This window comes from Physeter macrocephalus, chromosome 1 (genome assembly GCF_002837175.3).
Source record: "Physeter macrocephalus isolate SW-GA chromosome 1, ASM283717v5, whole genome shotgun sequence".
Lineage (NCBI taxonomy): Eukaryota > Metazoa > Chordata > Mammalia > Artiodactyla > Physeteridae > Physeter > Physeter macrocephalus.
In genome coordinates, this window is record NC_041214.2 from 35632965 (window position 1) to 35654132 (window position 21168).

A 21168-nucleotide genomic window follows, 5' to 3' on the forward strand; every position below is an offset into this window, starting at 1 on the left:
TGGTTCTAGAACTGTTGCTTATAGGGAAAAACTCATAAGCAACCATAATTCCCATTAATAGTGATGAAAAATCTACAAAATTTCTAGCATCAAGCATAATAGCATAAGTCATTTATAGGCATATTCTATAAAAAACAACAAACTGTCCAGCTAAAAAAGTGTAAAAATTGTTGGATGAGATCTTGGTAGCAGCTGTATCATCAGCATTTGCCATCCTGCCAGTTGCTAAGGTGCTATTCAAATTAGCAAGAATTTATCTGTTCAAACTAATTACCGCTTAAATTTCATCTCCTTCCCTGCAGGACTGTCCCACTTCAAATTCTCAAAGACCTTTTTGATGAGAAAAACTCAAGTTTACATGCCCTTTGTAACTAAATCACATTGAAAGTATCTCTAATTTTTTTTTAGTTTTATTTATTTTTGGCTGCATTAGGTCTTCATTGCTGCGCAGGGGCTTTTCTCTAGTTGCGGCGAGCGGGGGCTACTCTTCATTGTGGTGTGCAGGCTCCTCATTGCGGTGGCTTCTCTTGTTGCAGAGCACGGGCTCTAGGCATGCAGGCTCAGTAGTTGCAGCACGCGGGCTCTAGGGCATGCAGGCCTCAGTAGTTGTGACTCACGGCCTCTAGAGCACAGGCTCAGTAGTTGCGGCACACGGGCTTACCTGCTCCGCGGCATGTGGGATCTTCCCAGACCAGGGATCGAACCCATGTCCCCTGCATTGGCAGGCAGATTCTTAACGACTGCACTCCCAGGGAAGTCCCTGTAATTTTGCTTCACCTAAACTCTAAAGTTGGCTTCACTTATTCTTATTCTATATACTAATATTACACCACCAACAGAGCTTTTCTGCAACTTCTCAGTTTGCTCTTTTGAGAAGACTGTACTAAGGGTTAAAAAGTCAAATTCAAGTTAACAGGCATTTTGGCTAGATTCACCTTTTTCAATGAGCTCCCTTGCTTCATGCTTTCAAATAACACTTAACATTCTAACATTCTTTAATTTATTACTGGCAGCAAAACTGACAATCCATTTAAGATCATTTATGGATAAAATGAGAACAATCTTTTGGACGGTATGATTTTGACAAAAAATTGCAGGATTTGAGAGTCCAATGAGAGAAGACTACATCAAAATGACACTAAGAACAAAAAGCAGAATGAAGGGACTCAACACCAAAAGCACCCAAGCAGATTACGGCCAGGCTATAAGCAAAAGAATCTGCACACATAGCAAAATTAAGTCTATATGCATGGCTTGCGTTAAGTAAAAACTCAAACAGAGCACTTATTTAGCCAGGGATCAATGAGTATGCTCAGAAAAATAATACACTAGTGAATGAATGAAGGAATTGGCTTTAATCAAGCCTACTTGCTTTAAAAGCATACATTTTGCATGACCAACTGGAAATGATTTTTACACAAATATGACAACTTCCAGAGAGCAGATAAGATATTAACTTTCCAGCTTGAGTGTATAAAATGAAAGAATGAACTCTTTCATCATTAACTCTGCTCTCAAATAATGAATTAAAAACATGAGGTTGTCTTGAAATGCATCAAAAAATAAAGTGAATAGAAAGATGGATAGATACGTGATAAATCAAGTATAGCAAGATATTAATGTGAAAATCTTGGAGGTGAATATATGGGTGCCTAATGTAAATTTCTTTCAACTTGGCTATAGGTGAAAACTTTTAAGTTGGAGGAAAACTACATTTGCCTTTATTTTCTGACCAAACTCTCCTACAAAAGAAAAATGGTTTTTCTGCTACATTGTAAAACTACACCTGAAAATATGGTAGACATTCACATAATAGAAACAAATTTATGAACTTAACACTTCCTCATACATCTATATCCTACTGAAATGCAGGGGGAAGGAGAACGATTGCTAAGGCAAAGGCTAATCCTTAGTAATGATGGAAGAGAGAATCCCTTATTACTGGCTTCTTAAAGACCTAGTTTTATTTGTAACTGGATTCAAAACCTAAGTGAATTATATCACTAGTTCAGTTTCAAATAAAAGGTAAAAAATATAAATGGTTAACAGAACATTAATTTTTACCCACATTAAAAAGCTACAACTAGACTTAGAATGTGCTGTGTATGAATGAAAACTGATATGAACCTTAACCCTCTTTTTTTAATTTGTAATTTTCATGTTTTAATATATAACTCAAGTATAGGCAAAAGCATTTCCTTCTAAATAAACAACAAATCAGTAATGTGTATGACACCTACCATACAGGGATCTTTAAACAACTATAAAATAGATCACAAAGTAAGGTTTTAGTACACCCTATCTTAGCTTTCTTAACCTCCTGAAGAACCCGATAACTCCAGAAATAAATGTGGTAAGAAAGCCAGTGGTAACACCAAATTTCAGCTGACAATCACATCTCCAAATAATTGCCCAGAAGTTACAATATTGAAACCTCTTAATTGTCTGCCACATTAAAATAAACTTTCAAATACTTCTGCCACCATAGGGCAAAATAATCTAAGATCCTCTCATTCTCTTTAAAAAAATCCATTCCTCTCCAATTAGAAACTGAATATATATTCATGAAATAAAAGGGCAAGAGAAATTCAAAAGCAACCCCTAAATCTGAAGAAACAATATGATCTCAATGGGGGGAGAAGCAAGCATACATACCATAGCAGTTAATTTTGCTGGCCTTTTCTCTTCAATGTAAATCAGATATTGAAAGATACCTATCTCTTCATATTTTAGATTCAATCTGAGGGAATAATTCTTATTTCTCACAAAATAGACCTCTATCTGTTGTAAAAAAAATATTAATGTTTTTGTCAGGAAAGACGCATGGTTATGACTCTTCCCTTTCCAAAACTTAAATATGCCTTAAAATATTCACCTGGAGAAAAACAAACAAAAAACCAACTAAGAAATGTGTTCACTTAAGCAATTCTGTGAAATCAGTGGTACTGATCACTTAACACATTTTTAGTTTGCACACATTCTTAAAACTTTCTAGACACAATTTCTATTTCATTTTATCTTTGAAGCTAACTTGGCTTATGCAAGAACAAAATGTACTAGTTCAATAAACTGTTCTTCAGCTCACAAACAGGCACTTAATAATCTTGCTCTAATATGCTAAATAGACCCTAATGGTAAAAAAATGGCACGTTCTGAGCTTCCCTGGTGGCGCAGTGGTTGAGAGTCTGCCTGCCGATGCAGGGGACACGGGTTCGTGCCCCGGTCCGGGAAGATCCCACATGCCGCGGAGCGGCTGGGCCCGTGAGCCATGGCCGCTGAGCCTGCGCGTCCGGAGCCTGTGCTCCGCAACGGGAGAGGCCACAACAGTGAGAGGCCCGCTTACCGCAAAAAAAAAAAAACAAAAGCCACGTTTTAACTTGTTTTTCTTAACAATATAGTAAATGCATAATGGGGGACTAAATTTCCTAAGCATATAACAAATATAACTTGAAGAAAGTTTTACAGTAAGCATCTTAATACCCAAACCTCGTGCTCTTTATACTAGTAAAAGACAAAGAGTTTAAGTGGCTGCAATTTCCCTTTCTTTCACCCAATACAAAATAGCAACAACACGTAGGCTTCTAGTTTGGCTCTTTCCGAAAAATCCCTATTATTCCTAACTCTGCCATAGTGCTTCACAGTTTACAGAACACTCCCAAACCTACCAGTTATCTTAAAAAAAAAAAAAAAAAGGAAAATTCTACTTTTAAAATTAAACCCAGTCCTATTAGTTTGGGGAGAGAAATGGCTTTTCTACTCTAAGATTTGATAAACATCCAAAATACATTCTGTACAAGTCTGAGGGAGAGAGAAACCCCACAGCACTAGTAAAAGAATTTAAATTTTAATATAATTAGTACAGAATCTATTACACATTAGAGAAAGTCTCCTACAATCATAACCTTATCAATCCTTCCATTATGTTTTGCAACTATACTTGGCAAAATCAGAACATTAAAATAATTTACATTGCTTTAGGGATTTTGTTTACAATTTGTTCATCAAAAGGTTAAATTCTTATTGATCAATTGCAAAAAAGATATTACCAATGGGCATGTGCTAAATATGTGAACACTGCTTAAACAGTGTGGCCTACTTCTAAGGGCAACTTAAGTTCTGAAACTATAAAAACCCCACTGATTTCAGACTTTATTTTAGAGATCACTCTTCCTCTTAAGTAGTCCATAAAAGTACAAGTAAAACTCAAATATGTAGGCTGCTGAATAAACTTAAGAGCATCTGAAAAGAACTACTAGCAAATTATGCTCGGCTTTATTGACCGAACCATACTTAAATGTAACTTTGCACAGGTAACTGTGTCTTAACTTTGCAAAAATGATCACAACCATGTTGGCTTAAGCTACTTGCTACAAAGATATCCCCTAAATCAGTGATTTTCAAAGGAGTTCCCAGAACTAAGAATCACACCATATGACAAGAGAGGTTACTGACTGGCATGTGCTAAGCATGTGTGAACACTGCTGAAGCCGAAAAACGTGCTGAAAACACTGATTAAAATTCTGAATTAAAGTAATGGTTGTGGGGGTGGAGGTGGGGGGGGAATGCTGATCCTTGAGACACTATGATTAGAAACACTACTAGGATTTAGTGGATGGGGCTAGATACCCCTTAATGTATAAGACAGTCCCATAGATTGAAGAATTGTCCTCAAGTGACTTTCAAATATCCAAGTGGTCATTCACATAGATAAAAGCCTATTTATAGTTAACCCCAGAATTTAGTTTTATGTTAAAATACAAATCACAAAGTATGTTTTGCAGTTTAATATGCACATAATTTTCCAGAAATGCATATATCATATAAACTGAGATTATACTTTGAATTCTCATGGCTTTTCAGAGTATCTATATTTTGTGTTCATTTTTAATATTTTTTACTGTTTTTTCTTTCAGTACTTGAAAGTTGTCACTCAGCTGTCTTCTTGCTTGCATGGTTTCTCTGCTGTAACTCTTACCTTTGTTCCTCTGTAATGCTTCTCTTTGGCTACTTCCAAGAGTTTCTCTTTGTCCTTTGTTTACATCAGCTTGAATTTGCTATGTCTAGGTGTGTTTTGTGTGGGTTTTTTAAGACGCAGGTATTTATCCTGCTTGGTGTTCTCTACGCTTCTTGCACCTGTGGTTTAATGTCTGACATTAATTTGGGGAAATTTTCTATTATTTCCTCAAATATTTCAACATTTCTTCTGCTCTGTTCTCTTCTGGGATTCCAACTATGCATATATTTATAATAAATGTTTGATATTGTTCTTTTTTTGAACTCTTTTGTGTTTCAGTTGGATAATTTCTGACATCTACAAGTTCACTGATTCTTTCCTTGGTTGTGTCAAATCTATTGATGAGCCCAAAGGCATTCTGTAGCTCTTTACTGTGTAATGAAACTTCTAACATTTCCTTTTGATCCTTTCTTATAGTTTCTATCTCTCAGCTGAAATTACCCACCTGATCTTGCACATTGTCCACTTTTTGTTCATACCTTTAACAAATTAGTCATTTTAAATTCCGTACCAGATAGTAGCATCTGTATTAATCAAAGAGTATTTCTGATGATTGCTCTCTTGGGAATTTTTTTTGCCTTTTGTATGACTTGTAATTTTTTGTTGAAAGCTGGACATGTATAAGACAGTAGAGATAGAGGTAAATAATTTTTGTGACAGGAAATGGGCACACCTTTTCTTTGCTAGGTCTTTAGTGCTGGGTGTTAGGAGTTGGGCTGGGTTTATGATTTTGCTGTTGCTATGGTTATCCTCAGTGTACCACAGGCTTCGAATATCTAAAGAATAGCTTGTGCCTATGGTGGGGGGTGGTTTACTAAAGCAATGTCTATTTGAGTCTTTGCCCTGAGCCTCTTTGCATAATCTTGTTCTTCACCTTGTAGTATTTTGCAGTTGCTTATTATTCACAGCTTCTTAGCTTGATGTCAGTGAGTTGGGGGTACAGTCTCTGTTGTACTGATTATGGTTTACTCTTAGACATACACTGTGTCTCTGGATCACAGGGGTGTGATCTTTCTGTTTCCCCAGGCTGCAGTTTGGGGCTCAGTGCCCCTCCCCCAAGAGAAGATTCTTTCCCCCTACTTTTGTCTTCCCCCAGCTCAATGAATGCTCACCAACAGGCCCTGCTAGCAGAGATGCCCTTCCCTCCACAGATTAAGGCTTTTGTTCCATAGAAGAGACAGAGGGGAAGACTCAGGGCACAGTTTTCTTGCCCCTCCAGAAAGTTCTGCTGCTCTTCTCCTCCTTTAGGTCAGCACCACAGCAGACACTCCCCAGAGCTCAACCCAGTCTTTTCTAGGAATACCCAGTGAGGTTTGTAGGTAAAGAGATTGGAAGAAGGTGCACCCAGGCTTCCTTTTCTTGTCAGCTATTTTAGCTGAACACTTCTTAACATTGTCCAGCTGTGTCTACTGCAGGTGAAAGTGAGTTCATACATACTTTCTCTCCTTAAACTTTGGGCCAGTGGTTTGCTCTGTGGTCTCAGCTTTTTAATAGGTTTCAAAAAAAAAAAAAAGTCATGAATTTGAAGTTAGACCAGTTCTTTTTTGTTCTAACAGTGGAAGCAAAGCTTCTTTTTGTCCCAGGGCCAAAGCCAGAAGGTGTTTATATTATTTATAAACTATTATTTCAGGATAGTAAAGGGGCTGTTACTAATTATTTGAAATAAAAAGTTGGCCTTTATTGGGTTTGATAAAGTTGAAAAACACTGACTTAAAGGATCTCTTTCAAAACAACTCCCCTTTAACCACTAATAAGTATTACAGTTAACATTTAGGCCTAAAACTACAGTATTAGTAGCAACAAAATTTTTGCTCGTTTATCTGCTTAGCCTTGCTTCTATTTTACCAATTTTAAGTACTTCAATCAGAGAAAAAGGGGAAAGGTATGTGCGAAGGAAACCTCAAATTCACCTGTGTAAATAGAACTGGTTGAGGAATGGAGCCAAATTAGTTAAAACATTTTATTTCAACCAGAATTTAACAGCTACTGAGAACCTGACTCCACTACCAACCATTTTACAAATTCAGTAATAAAGCCAGTATTGTTTCGGTCCACCTAAGCAACCAGCTTCCATTTATTTGTGGATAAAGTTAATTCTTACAAATAAGAATTTATGCTTTCCATAATTCCATAACTTTTCTTCTCATACCATTCATATATTTTAGACTATTTACTACTGCCACTTTAGAAAAACAGGAATATCCATTACCTCCCAGTGGAATACAAATTGTGGTATTTTCCATGAACTGGACTACAGCTTTACATTCCTATCTCTTAACCTTCTGACTCCTCTTTTCCTCCCTTAATATGTTCTACTTCCTGTTTCAAACAAGGAGTATAATGTAATATTTCTAAACAAGGATGGACTTATGTTCCATTGTGATATTAATCGCAAAAGCCATGTTTGAGATACAGCTGCTTAAACTGTTTCACATTACATTTAAAATGTTAACAAGATCTTATGTTATATGCTAAATTGTCAAACAATAAAGCACTTTCTAAAGAATAGTGAAATCAAGTCTTTTGGGGATACCCAATACTGACAAGTAATTTTCTAAATTTCTTTTTTTTTTTTTTTAAAGGCAAGTTCTGTTTCATATTCCCATAAACTCACAGAGTACTGGTAACATAACTACAAAACCTGACCACCGTGAGTAATTTCCTTAAACCCTACAGACAGTACTTTCAAACCTAGAAACCTAACAGATCCATCAAGCAAGAAAAAAAACACAGTAAGACAATCCTCGGGACAGGTCCTGAAGAAATGTTCTGAAATTTAACTTTTTACCCAAGACACTATATTCCAAGACGCTCAAAATAACCCTACAGTATAAAGTCCTTCACAATGAGGCAACAGCATCAGGTAGAGGCCCTGAGAGAAATCAAGGTCGGGTCAAAGGGAAAAGCAGATAGGGGAACTGAGAAATCATTACTTCAGGAAACCATCGCCACATCTGGGGAAGATTTCTAATTTTCTCCCCTAAGCAAATGATAAAGGTAACAATCTCAATACAGGAGTGGTTAACTTAACATCCTACAGTAAGGAGACAATTTAAGGGAATATACTCTTCTTAAGTGCACTAAGTCAAATCCGCGTTTAACAGCCACTTCACTGAGCGTCTAAGTCCTATTTCATCCACTCCAAAGGCCGCATTCAGAGGCAAAATCACAGCAGCGAAGGAAAGGCCCCTGTGAATAAGCTACCTTGCAAAAAAGAAAAGCTGTGGACGAAAACTTCATTTTGGATAAGGGAGGGATTGGAGAAGAAACCACGCGTGTGCTCCCCAGTTCCTAACAAAATGAAAGAAAGCTAAGCGAATAAAGTCTATGTAGGGCGTGGGAGGAAGGAGTGTCGCCCACCCAAGGAAACAGGAGTTCCCAGCCTCCAGCGGGAAGTGCTCAGACTAGGAAGCTGGAAGGGAATCCCGCGGGCGGAGCCCAGAGAGGAATAAGGGCTGTGTGAGGTAAGGATGTGCAGAGTGGAGTGGGGGACCGTGTTGGGTAGAAAACAAGGCGAAAACAGGGGTGGGGCTGAACAAGGCAGGGCCCTGGGCGACTGTCACTCAGAACCGCGGGGGGCGGGCGGGGTCGGAGGACAGGAACCAGACCAGCAGTCTTGGGGGAGGGTAATCTGCTTTCCTTAACTGAAGAAGTTGCGGCCCAGACACCACCCCTCCTTCTCCCTGCTGTTGGTCCCCCAAGTCCCTGCGGCGTGGCGAAGGGGTAAAGCAGAGCTCTAGAGTCCGGTGCCCGTAGTGATTTACCTTCGCGGGAGGCTGGAGAGGCTCCAGCCCGAGCTCCTCCCGCCGCCGGCTCAACGTCCAAAGTGGGATGAGGCGCTCTCCGGCCTCCTCCCCCTCGCCACTTCCCCTTTCCCCCGCGGGGGCCCTGTAGCTCCGCTCCCGCGGGGTCCTGATGCCGCGGCGGCGCTGCCTCCCCGCCCCCTCCGCCCCCTTCGCCCCCTCTGCCTCCTCCCTCTGCCTCTCAGAGGCTCACTCTGGAGGCCGCCATCTTCGCTCAGGCTTTGAGCGACCGCGTTCCAATACGCCTGCGTCGCCCCCGCCCAGGCTGTCACAAGACCCGGTCAGCTGATTTCAATTTTTACGCTTTCTGCTCCGCCCTCTCTCATCCCGCCCTCCGCGTCTTATTCGCCCACTTTCAGTGAAATTCCGCGTTTTGCCGGCTACTCCGCTGGCTGGTCCGCCCGCCCTCCTCTCTCAATGCAGTTAGACATGCGCAGAATGTCGAGGCCGGCACTGGGATTTGGAGTCCATGCAGCTCGAGAAGGGAAGCCGCCTCTCAGCGTGTGGCTGAGTCCCGCCAGTGGTCGTCACGCGGCACGGGTTTTGCACTCCTAATCCCCTGAGGTCTTGTTTTAAAGCATTTACCTAGTCTTGACTTCAACTGCTATGGAGTATCCTTGAGGCAGTCTATACCCGGTTTGGTGGATCGGAAGCCGGCAGTTTCACTTGCTGTTGAGACTCCCAGAAGACAGCTGAAAAGGGTTTAAATATCGGTTGGCTTGGGAAGTCACGGAGACCAAAGCTTCGGAAATACCGACAGCCTTTTGCTTTTGGGAGTGCCAGAATAGTAATACTGATAGCTCCCTTTTATTGCTGATCGCGTGTCAAGGGGTTTACTTAGTTAATCCTCAACTCTGTGAAGTAGGAATTATCTTTGTTTTGCAGATAAATTGAGGCCCCTCTCCACAGCAGTGGACCCAAGCAATCTCACTCTAGGACTTGTACCTTCGATGCTATTATCTCCCTGAATGTATATGGAAGCTGGGGGAGGGGAATCAGGTTAGAGAAAAGAGGTGATAGTATGTGTTACCTGTTGGTAAGGGTTTAATTAAGTTCAGTCTCCACTCTCAGACCTGAAATCTAAAGACCACAGTTCAAAAATAATTTGAAGTTAGTCCAGTTCTTTTTTGTTCTAACAGTGCAAACTTTAAAATTCTGCTGCAAACTTCAAAACATGGGTGGTGTAGGTTGCTGGCATGAATTCATTTTTTTAATAAGGGTTAAAGGTCTCTGGTAAGAGGTTTAATCCTCAGTAGAGCAATCCTGAAATAGTATAATATTTTCTTTAGCGGTCCTTTCACTGGTTGGCTCGTTTTTTAGAGATGGCAATTTCAGGATGAAAAATGTAGACAATGGCTCTTACAGATTTTGTTTCCTGACTGTTTTGACCCTTTGCCCTACCTTGAGGTAGAAAAAGAGTGCATTTATCCTTACAGTAGACTTTCCTGTATTCCATCAGTAGGATACGGTACATCTAAGGGGTGGCACCAGGTATAGATGGGTGTGTGAAGACTGATTTGGAACCAGACTTGGACCCTCTGGCTCCGGTGCATAGTAAAGCCAATGTACTGGCACCACGTTGTGGGGAAGGAAAGTGCAGTGTTTATTGTAGGTGTCAAATAAGGAGTGCAGGCCCCTAATGCTCAAAAGACCTGAACTCCCCTGTGGCTTTCAGGGAAAGGTTTTTAAAGGCAGGGTGAGGGAGAGGGTTGCGGAGTGTGTGATCAGCTCAGGGACATTCTTCTGATTGTTTGGTGCTGAGGTAAATCAGGAGTCAACATCATCAACCTTCTGGTTCCAATCGATCTGGGGTCTACATGCTTGTAGGCAGTGTACAGTTAACCTCTTCCACCTGGTGGGGGTTTCAGTAGCTGCAAAACAGCTCAAAGGATAGGGCTCAGAATATTATCTACAGCCCTTGAGAAGGAACTAAAGGTCCTTGACTTTGTTTAATGGCTAAACTATTATTATTTTGTCTTGGTTGACCGTTTTCCTTTGTTTCTGCAGCTTCTCACTTCTCTGATTAAATTTATTCTTTGAAACTGTGGGAAGGCCTAGGAGGCTAAAGTTTTTTTTTCACAAACAAGAGGCAGGCAGAGGACTTGAGGGGGCAGGGAATCTGTCCCAGGAAGGCCCCATAGGGTCCTGCTTGGTTACAACAGGACCTGAAATACAGTATAAAGGGAGGAGAAGGAAAAAGAAATAGGAGGGCTAAGTTAAGGGGGCCTTCTTTGGTTTATCCCAGGGAAACAGAAATTTGTGTTTATGTAGCATTTTATAGCTTATAAAGCCTTCCAGTAATCCCAGAAGTAGATATGGGATGTATTATTTTTATTTTATAGAGGAAACAAATCGAGAGAGTCTAAGAAACTTACCCAGGGTAACCTAACTCCTAAAGGTTGAGCTGAGATTTAGCTACAGGACTTGTAACATCAAGGCCAGTAAACTATTAAATCTCCACACTACCTCTCTGTTCAATATTTGGGAAAAATAAAATCTGTACTTGGACTTAGGAAGAGCCTTAGGCGTCATGAAATTCCCCTCCTCCCCCGCCCTGACCCACCCCTCCTAAATTCCACTGAAGTGGGATATTCCCTGCCTTCCAAGGCATTTTTATCATTGCAGTTTTAGAAACCACTTTCTTTGTATTCAGCCAACTTGTCCTCTATTTCACGAGTAGTTTTTTTTGGGTTTTTTTTTGCCTATTCCTCTTCTGTGACACATCTTTTAAGTATTTGACAACACAGCAAATCCTCCTATCTACCCCTCTCTTCTCTACTTATTATCTTTATGCTTAACCACCCTGGCCGCAGCCTCTGTCTTCAGAATCCATATTCCTAGTGCTTTCCACTGTTGCTTACAGGATGTGGTTTCAAGCCTTTTCACAATTCCCCTGGTTGCTGTTAATTGATTTGCACATGTTAGTATCCTTCTCAAAACACTAGCACTATGTATATGTATAGCTGATTCACTTTGTTATACAGCAGAAACTAACACACCATTGTAAAACAATTATACTCCAATAAAGATGTTAAAAAAAAACAAAAAACACTAGCACTAAGCATGAGAGTCAGGAAGGGTAGGAGGACTTGTCTCTTCTTTCCCTAGTCTTTGCCCACCTTTTTAAAAAGAGTGACAAATACAAGGCATGACCCTCAAATTTCTCTTTCTGTATTTATCTTTTTATTCAGAATCCGAGTTTGCATTAGCTTTTCTGATACTTTCATAGTGCACACATATCAAATTTACAAATTATGTGATATATATTTACAACATTTCACAGCTTTTTAGATATCAATAGCTTTTATCAGTGGCATACATTAGGATACAAGACAGGAGAGGTTTAAGATTTTAGACATAAGACAAACACCTGCGTGTCAAGCTCCCTATTGTTGTTAAATGGACCTGCCTAATTATATCAAAGCCCAGATCCCAAATGAATCCTTAAGAACTCTGCATAATTCAGCAGGATTTGAACTGTTTCAAGTATAGTAACCACTAACCCCATACTACTGAATACTTGAAATATAATTAAAATACCAGATTTAATATGAAAAAATCTAAAATATTGCATTAAAATTTTTATATTGATTACATGTTGAAAAAATATTTTAGATATATATTCAGTTAAATAAAAGACATTATTAAAATTAACTTCACTTGTTTCTTTTTTTAAAATGTAGCTACTAGAAAATGTAAAATTGTATTTGTGGTTCCTGTTAAACTTCTCTTGGATGGTGCTGCTTAGAAGGTCTTGTGCAGACACATACTGTTAGGAAATACTTTCCAGTTGAGCTGGCAAGCTTGAAGTTCCCACAGAATCATTTTCTATTGGACTTCATTTTTTTGTTATTGTTCTGTTTTAGAAAATTTTATTTTATTTAAGTATAGTTGATTTACAGTGCTGTGTTAATTTCTGCTGTACTCAAAGTGATTCAGTTATATGTGTGTGTGTGTATATATATTCTTTTTCATATTCTTTTCCATTATGGTTTATTACAGGATATTGAAATAGTTCCCTGTGCTATACACTAGGACTTAGTTGTTTATCCATTCTACATATAATAGTTTGCATCTGCTAATCCCAAACTCCCAATCCATCCCTTCCTCACCCCTGGCTTTGACAACCACAAGTTTGTTCTCTATATCTGTGAATTTGTTTCTGTTTCATAGATAAGTTCATTTGTGTCATATTTTAGATTCCACATATAAGTGATATCATATGGTATTTGTCTTTCTCTTTCTGACTTACTTCACTTAGTATGATCTCTAGTGGACTTCATTTTAATTTCTTATGTGGTTGTTATTTGTTTGTCTCCTGTAGTTTGTCTCAAGGTTTATCTCACCACATATATTTAGTTTTTGTGTTTCTCTATACCTTACTAATATATTATATAGACTTGAAATTATTGACAACATTTGGCAAATTGACATGAGAATTCCTTGACATATATACATATGTATCTGTATATATGTATATAGTTTCCAGAGCAGAATTTGCCACCCTAAAATATGTCCCTTGGCATATTAATTGTTTTAAGCTGGTTATTTTCTGAGAAACAGCACACATTAGAAGTGCTCTAAAAACCAAGTAGGACTTGCACTTTTGTAAGAAACATTACATTTGTAAGGGAAATCTCCGTTTGTAAGGACATCTCTGTCTCTGACTCTGGAAGAGGAGGATGGCCAAATCTCTAGAAACTCTTATCAATGGAATAGGCGATGACTTAAATCTGTAACAAAATCCTCCTTGTTTACTGTGCTTTTCCTGCAACCTCTCTTAACTGACCCTCCTCATCCTCGACTTCCTTTTATCTTTAGCTGAGGATGGTATTTAAGGAAGGGCTTCAGCCATTTTGACAGGTTACTCAGTTTTCCTAGGTCTCTCCCATGTATACATGTTAATAAACTTTGATCTTCTGTTCATTTGTCTCATGTCTATTTAATTCTTAGACCATCCAGAAGAATCTAGAAGGGTAGAGGAAATTTTCTTCCTCCCCAATACTTCCAGTCAATTATAGGAAATTATCTAGTTCTGACCATATTATCAGAGTTGGATAAAGAGGGAAAATGAAATACCTTTTCTGTGGTTTAACAATTTGAAACCATTATTGAAATATTAACTGATTAAGGAAAAGGCCTTTCTGTGTCCATCTCTCTTAATAAAATTAACCTCAACTGCTATTTTTGCAAAAAATGGTTACCAAACTTAACTTGGGTTCACTCACCTGCTGTGCAATAAAGCCAATCTACTGACTCTGGGTTGTGGTGAAGGAAAGTACAGCTTTTATTGCAGGCTGCCAAGCAAGGAGCATGGGCAGCTAATGCTCAAAAGACCCAAACCTCCTAATGGTTTTCAGGGAAATGCTTTTAAAGGAAACATTTGTTGTAGAGCTGCGGGGTGCATGATTTTCTTCTGGTTGGTTGGTGGTGAGGTAACAGTGTGACATTTCAGGAATCTTAATCATTGACCTGCTGGTTCCAACCAGTCAGGGGTCTACACGTGCTCGTGGTCAGCATGTATTCACCATCCTCCACCTGTGTGGTGATCTTAGGTTCTGCAGAAAAATTCAAAGATATGCATCAGATTGTTATGTATATTCCCTGGGGAGGAACTAGGACTCTGTTTTATTGCTGAACTATTGTTTAAGCTATCATTACTTTTCTTGCTTGACTGATTTTCCTTTGTTTCTGCATTCCTTCACTTCTCTAATTAGTAACTGCTTGGGTCTGTTATTTGCAACTCAGGGAAGGGCTATGAGACAAAAGCCTTCTTCTACAAACAAGAAAGGGAGGACATGGACAGGCTTTTGTACCCAGGAGGCCCCCTCAGGGTCCTGCTCAATTTCAATATGAGGATTTTCCAGTTCAGTATTCTTACTAGTTAATCCAAACACTTCCAGTATTACCAGATTTGAGAAAAATCTAGAGCCTTACATATTTTTTTCTATAGAGGGTTTTGAAGTGAACAAGTTTTCCAATCCATTGTGAAATTATTACATTCAGACATTTTTAGCCATCAGCACTTCAAGGAAATATAAGGTGGTAAAAAGAACTGAGGCAAGCCCCTTATCCTCTGTAAAAGATAATAAACAGAAACCTCAGTTAAATAGAGTTGGGAGACCAGAAGGGGGAGCTCTCTCACCCTGTGATGATAGCCAAGCTCAGGAGGAAGAAAGAGTCCTTTTTTTCCTGGCAAGGACTCAGCCAATGAAAAGCCATGGACATGTTGCAGGAAGGGGGACCCCTTCCAGGGCCCGAGATGGGCTCTTGTCTAACACTCGGAAATGAATTGTCTGAAGAGATAACACGTGCTGACAAAGCAAGAGACTCTATTGGGAAGGGGCACCTGGGTGGAGAGCAGGATGGTAAAGGAACCCAGGAGGACTGCTCTGCCACGTGACTCGCAGTCTTGGGTTTTATGTTGATGGGATTAGTTTCCAGGTTGTCTCTGGCCAATCATTCTGACTCAGGGTCCCTCCTGGTGGCACATGCATCACTCAGCCAAGATGGGTTTCAGCGAGAAGGATTCTGGGAGGTTGGTAGGACGTATGGACTGGAGTCTCCTCTCTCCTTTTGACCTTTCCCAAATTCTTCTGGTTGGTGGTAGCGTGTTAGTTCCATGTTCCTTGCCAGAACCTCCTGTTGAAGATAACTCATGCAAGTGGTTACTATCGGGCCTGGCCAGAGTGGGTGGTTTCAGACAGTGGTTTCCCTAACAGACACATTGTTTACTATAGCCCTCCCAACTTCTTTTTTCCGTGTATAAAAGCATTCTCCTTCCCTTGCTGTGTGGAGGACTTGCACATGGCTCACCATGGTTGCAGACCCAGAATTGCAATTCTCTACTGATCCCAAATAAGCCCGTCTTTGCTGGAGAAATACCTGGCAGTCCATTTGTTTCAGATCAACACCTCTTTGAGCCTCAGTTCCCTTATCTGTAAACTAGGGATATTGATACCCTCCTCGAGAGACAGTAGTGAGAGTTAAGTAACATATGCGGAGCATCTGCTTACTCACCACTCAATAACTGTTAGTTTCCTCACCTTCTGTAGCTAATCTCAGGGTTTCCAACTGGTATGTATTATCCTTGTGCTTGAGTTTCTTTGGACTCACCATGACAATGTAAAGAGACATTTAGGCTATCTGTTATTCAGAAAAGGGGGAAAGTTTGTGTTCATTCTTGACAACCATATTTGAATATATATATCATGAAAAATGGTAAAATAGTTCATGCAAAAAAGGTGTCATTATTTCTTTGCTTCTTACAAGAGAACACAGAGAGTCAACTTGCTAAAGTCACATACATGAATGTTAACAGTGCGAAAAATACCTAGATGCATACAGTTTTTTTGTCTGTACAGCATAATATTTGAGAAATAAGGAGCCAAGATTTGACCACGAAGTTCTTAGAATGCCAATGGCTCATTCATACCTAAATCAAGGTGAGAAAACATCCTCTAAAGTTAACTAGGTGCAACAGAAGCTTTTACTTCCCATTAATTTTGTCAAGGTTCATTGAAACGAGAAGGAAAAGATGTCTATTAGTTAATATTGGGTAATAACTTTTTCATATTATGTTCACCTAAGAACATAAAACTTAATTACTCAAATTCTTGCTGACTTTGACCATATAGAGATGATATGACTGCTATTTCATGTAAAACTTTATTTTTCTTGTAAGCAGCTGTAAATGAGGTGGCAGCCACCTACTTAGCATGAAGGAAAATAAAACTAATATTGGAAGTAGTAGTTCAAGCTCAACTAGTTAGCTTATTAAGTTACTGGTTCTTAAATCCATACTGTGGATTTGGCAAAAGATAAATAGTAAATCAATGTAAAGCAAAATAAAAGGCAACTAATAAATACAATTTGGAAAAAAGCTTACTGATACAAAAGTAACTCACATATGCCAGTCATTGCAGCCACCCAATTTCAAAAAATGTTATAGTTACTTTGGGTCTATTATAGATCTGCCTGTCAGACAACCTTTGAGAGTTGAAAGAATACACTGTGCTAGGAAGTAACAATAGTCTAATTACAGCAAGTAAGGTACCAGTTTTTTCCTATTTGTATTCACTTCTCACAATGTGTTCACTCACTTGGGAGCATATATTTTTTCTTTTATCTTTGCTCTATCTTGTAAATGTTCAAATCTGAATTCTACCACTTGGTAGCCACTTAACCTTTGAATCTTAATTCCTTATCAATGAGATAAAGGTAATATACATATCAACTACAGTTGTTTTGAGAAGAATCAATATTCTATCTAATGATAGAAATATTGTTAAATATTACTTAATATTATAAACATACATAATAGGAGAGTAAAGCTCATAAACACTCAAAAATGGGATAAGGGAGAGGGAGATGGTCTAAATGAGCCAAATCTTCAACTTTCATAATAGGAGTAAATTAATACTATTTAAAAACCCTGAAAGAAGAGCAAAAGGAAACTAACTTTTATAGGTCATTTAGTAAGCACCACTGATGTTCCAAAAGTGTTAACTTCCACTCTTCCTTATGTAGTTTTTATTCTCTTTCTCCTTAATTCTAAAAGCAAATAATGCAACATTTGGGGCAGTGCTGGATTGCACAGTAGGCAGTTTAAGCAAGTATTTAGGGCACCAGCAAAGGAAAGATGCACGCCCCCACCCCCACCCCCGCCAAATTTAAAAAGCAAAAAAAAAACCTTGGAAAGGATTTGCTAGTAAATGTTTTATAAAAAACATCAAAACAATAATCATGGGGAAAATCAGAATTTTGTTGAGTTTTCTTGATTTTTTTCATGGGTGTAAAATTGAGGACCTCTAATCTCTAATGAGCTAAATCCAGCTCTGAGTTGGGGAGATTTATTTTTTAATCTGTGGATACATATTTGTTTATATAACTATGTGGAAAATAGAGGAGTTGAAGATAGGCATGAGAGGTCAGAGGAGAGTTACAAATGGAGGGCATTCCTGTGCATCAGGGGTTTACCATAAGCCCTGCCCTGTGCTACAACATACAACCTGTTTTCTACAGATGAGGAAACTCCTCAAGTTTCAGAGAGCTTATGGGACCTGCCCAAAACCTCCCAATTAAGTAAGTGCTACTTAGAATTTGAATTGGAACCCACATCTGCCTGGTTCCAAAGCCCAGGATTTTCTAAGAGTAATCAATGACTGTTTTTACTTATAGGTGAAATGGTACACTTTGAGCAAATGGAATAGACAAATTAGATTTTCTTTTGGTCCTTCCTCTATATTCCTTAGGAAATTTAAGATGTTCTGCCATGACCAGAACACAAACTGTGTAGTGATTACTATTACTGTCAGCAGGTGGAGGAAAAGATGCCTAAGGGGGGTCACAGGTGGTTTTAGGAGAATTACAATATGATAAACACTGATTTCCACCAGAGAGAAAATATATATAGTAATAGTTATTTAGAAGTATGAGAGTTAAGCTTTTCCTGAGAGTTAGTAACATTTCTACACTGAGGAATTTCCAACATATAGTCTCATCTGTAGGCTTAGTTGTATCATTTATGGTCTGATAACAGAATCTTTCAAAAGTCATATGGATAGCTTGGATTAAAGAAGTCTTTAAAAATTCACCAGGGGTCTTCCCTGGTGGCGCAGTAGTTGCGCGTCCGCCTGCCGATGCAGGGGAACCGGGTTCGCGCCCCGGTCTGGGAGGATCCCACGTGCCGCGGAGCGGCTGGGCCTGTGGGCCATGGCCGCTGGGCCTGCGCGTCCGGAGTGGTTGCGCGTCCGCCTGCCGATGCAGGGGAACCGGGTTCGCGCCCCGGTCTGGGAGGATCCCACGTGCCGCGGAGCGGCTGGGCCTGTGAGCCATGGCCGCTGGGCCTGCGCGTCCGGAGCCTGTGCTCCGCAACGGGAGAGGCCACAACAGAGGGAGGCCCGCATACCAAAAAAAAAAAAAAAATTCACCAGATCATTACGTTTAATGTCCTTCTTACCCCTTTTTTTTTCTATATAATCTTAGAAGACATATATTTTCTCTAATGTGGATTTCTTTAACCTTTGTGACTGCATGTCAATATTGATTACTGGAAAAGTATGTAACTATTAGAAAACTGGTTTTTTCTATATTTCCATATGTTAAACAATTTGAGACTTTTTTTACAAATATTAAAATGAAATCGTTTTTATTCCTGAATTTAAATCTCTGTCACCAACCAAACTGGTTCTAAAGCAACCAGGTTTTGCAAAAGTGCCCCTGATGAATAATAATAATAGTGAAACATTCAAATAGAACAAATAGAACAAACAAAATGTAGTAAATCATTATTTTTAACACCTTCCCAAAAAAGTTATTAATTTGTTTTAGGGTTTCCTATACTCTCTCAAATGACCAAGGAATAGATATTCTAGTTAATTCAAAATTCTGATTAATTTTGTTCCAGTTTCAGAGAAATCTCATATCATATATCATCCTATCTTATGTCTATTGTTTATTGAGTAGTTACTTTGTGTACTGTGCTAAGGTCTTTAATGCATCATCTCATTTAATTTTCATCACAACCATGTAAAGTAAGATGCTATTATTATCCCTATTTTATAGACAAGGAGCCCAAGACTTTAGAGAAGTTATTTAGCTTTCCCAGCATCTTTTCACCAGAAAGCCACAAAGCCTTTAAAGGTCTCTTGGATTTTAAAGTCCATGCTCTAAACTGCTTACACATCATTTAACACACAAGCTCTACTAGCCATGATTACCTCCTTCCTTGCTCATTCAGAAGTTACTTCTGGTTATAATTCTACTAAAAATTTATATTAGCGATTTTTAAATGAAGGAAAGACAAATAGTGCAACTCTTTCACACTTTGTTTATAGAACATTTTCTCAGAATAATATAGAATGCCTATGACTATGTTTTTTATTCTTACCAACATCAATTTTATAAAACTGTATTTTTTAAATTAAAATTTGACCTATAGATAAATTACTTCCTCAAAAAGATCAAGGGTCTGTAATTTCAAATTAACAGCAAATGTGATTTACCCTCATCTGCAGTTTCCCTCAGTTACAGCCCATTTGTAGCCTAAATTAGGAATAAAAGAAATGGAAAGTAAATAGTCTGTTTCTAATGAAATCAAATAAATGACAAGAGGGAAGTGAAACTGCAAAATAACCCAAAATCAACTTAAATTAAGCTGCATATGGTTGGAGTAAAGAGGGAATTTTCATATTTTTCTTTTTTAACAGTAAAATGGCAGTATTTTAGTGTCTGAGTTAATTTATCACATTATCAGTTGACTTGTGCCCAGAGTCCAAGTATACATGGTATATCAGGTAGATTAAGAAATCAGGTCCTAGAAGCTGTTGGCTCTTTCCTTTGACTCCCTCAATTTCATTCCTTAACTCATTCACCTATTCTTCCATTTGGTAAAAGATGTCTTGGGGGCTTCCCTGGTGGCGCAGTGGTTGAGAGTCCGCCTGCCGATGCAGGGGACACGGGCTCGTGCCCCGGTCCGGGAGGATCCCACGTGCCGTGGAGCGGCTGGGCCCGTGAGCCATGGCCGCTGAGCCTGCGCGTCCGCAGCCTGTGCTCCGCAGCGGGAGAGGCCACAACAGTGAGAGGCCCGCGTACCGCAAAAAAAAAAAAAAAAAGTTGTCTTCGGAAAGGGGGAAAACCTAGTTCAACTTTGGGAACACTCGCCCAATATTTTAAGAAGTGAGCAGGTGGATATACATGAGCAGTTAACAGTGGTGACCCATGCAAAGGATGAGCAAGGATAGGTGGTTTTATCTCCAAACATGTTTAAGTGATCTCTGTCTCTTTTTCTCTCTCCAGCTTTATTTTTTTCTTTTTTCTTCACTTTTTATCAGTCCCCCAATTTCACTCAAGGGGACTTTTACATAAAAAATGACCAGAAGGCATTCTGTCATCAAGGGAGTTAAAGAGGACTCCTACATAGCACACTACTTAGTCAACATTGATCATAAAAACACCCTAATTAATGTTGCTCAAAAGAGTCCTCATAGGGCTTCCCTGGTGGCGCAGTGGTTGCGCGTCCGCCTGCCGATGCAGGGGTAACCGAGTTCGCGCCCCGGTGTGGGAGGATCCCACATGCCGCGGAGCGGCTGGGCCCGTGAGCCATGGCCGCTGAGCCTGCGCGTCCGGAGCCTGTGCTCCACAACGGGAGAGGCCACAACAGAGGAAGGCCCGCATGCCACAAAAAAAAAAAAAAAAAGAGTCCTCATTGACTTGAGGCATTTCAATTATGCAATTTCAGATTATTAGAGTGGTTTTTGTAGAAAAGGGCAGCCAACCATTCCTTGCTGCTGCTTTTTTCATGACTGTGGTCTTGAACATCTCTTCTACTGCAAGTTTCCTGGAAGATGG

The 21168-nt window shown here is 39.4% G+C and overlaps 1 protein-coding gene across 5 annotated transcripts in view; it reads right to left on the reverse strand.

The window, feature by feature from the left end:
- Nucleotides 1-8922, reverse strand: part of DNAJC13 (DnaJ heat shock protein family (Hsp40) member C13) — a 115288-nt gene extending 106366 nt beyond the window's left edge. For 2 of the 5 annotated variants that reach the window (XM_007116577.4, XM_055089772.1), the window contains exon 1: nucleotides 8779-8918. The gene's annotated coding sequence lies outside the window, so the exon portion shown is untranslated. Of the gene's footprint in view, nucleotides 1-8778 lie in introns of all 5 variants that reach the window. The other 3 variants (XM_055089830.1, XM_055089863.1, XR_008619089.1) reach the window with 2 other exon arrangements.
- Between the last annotated feature and the right edge of the window lie 12246 nt (nucleotides 8923-21168).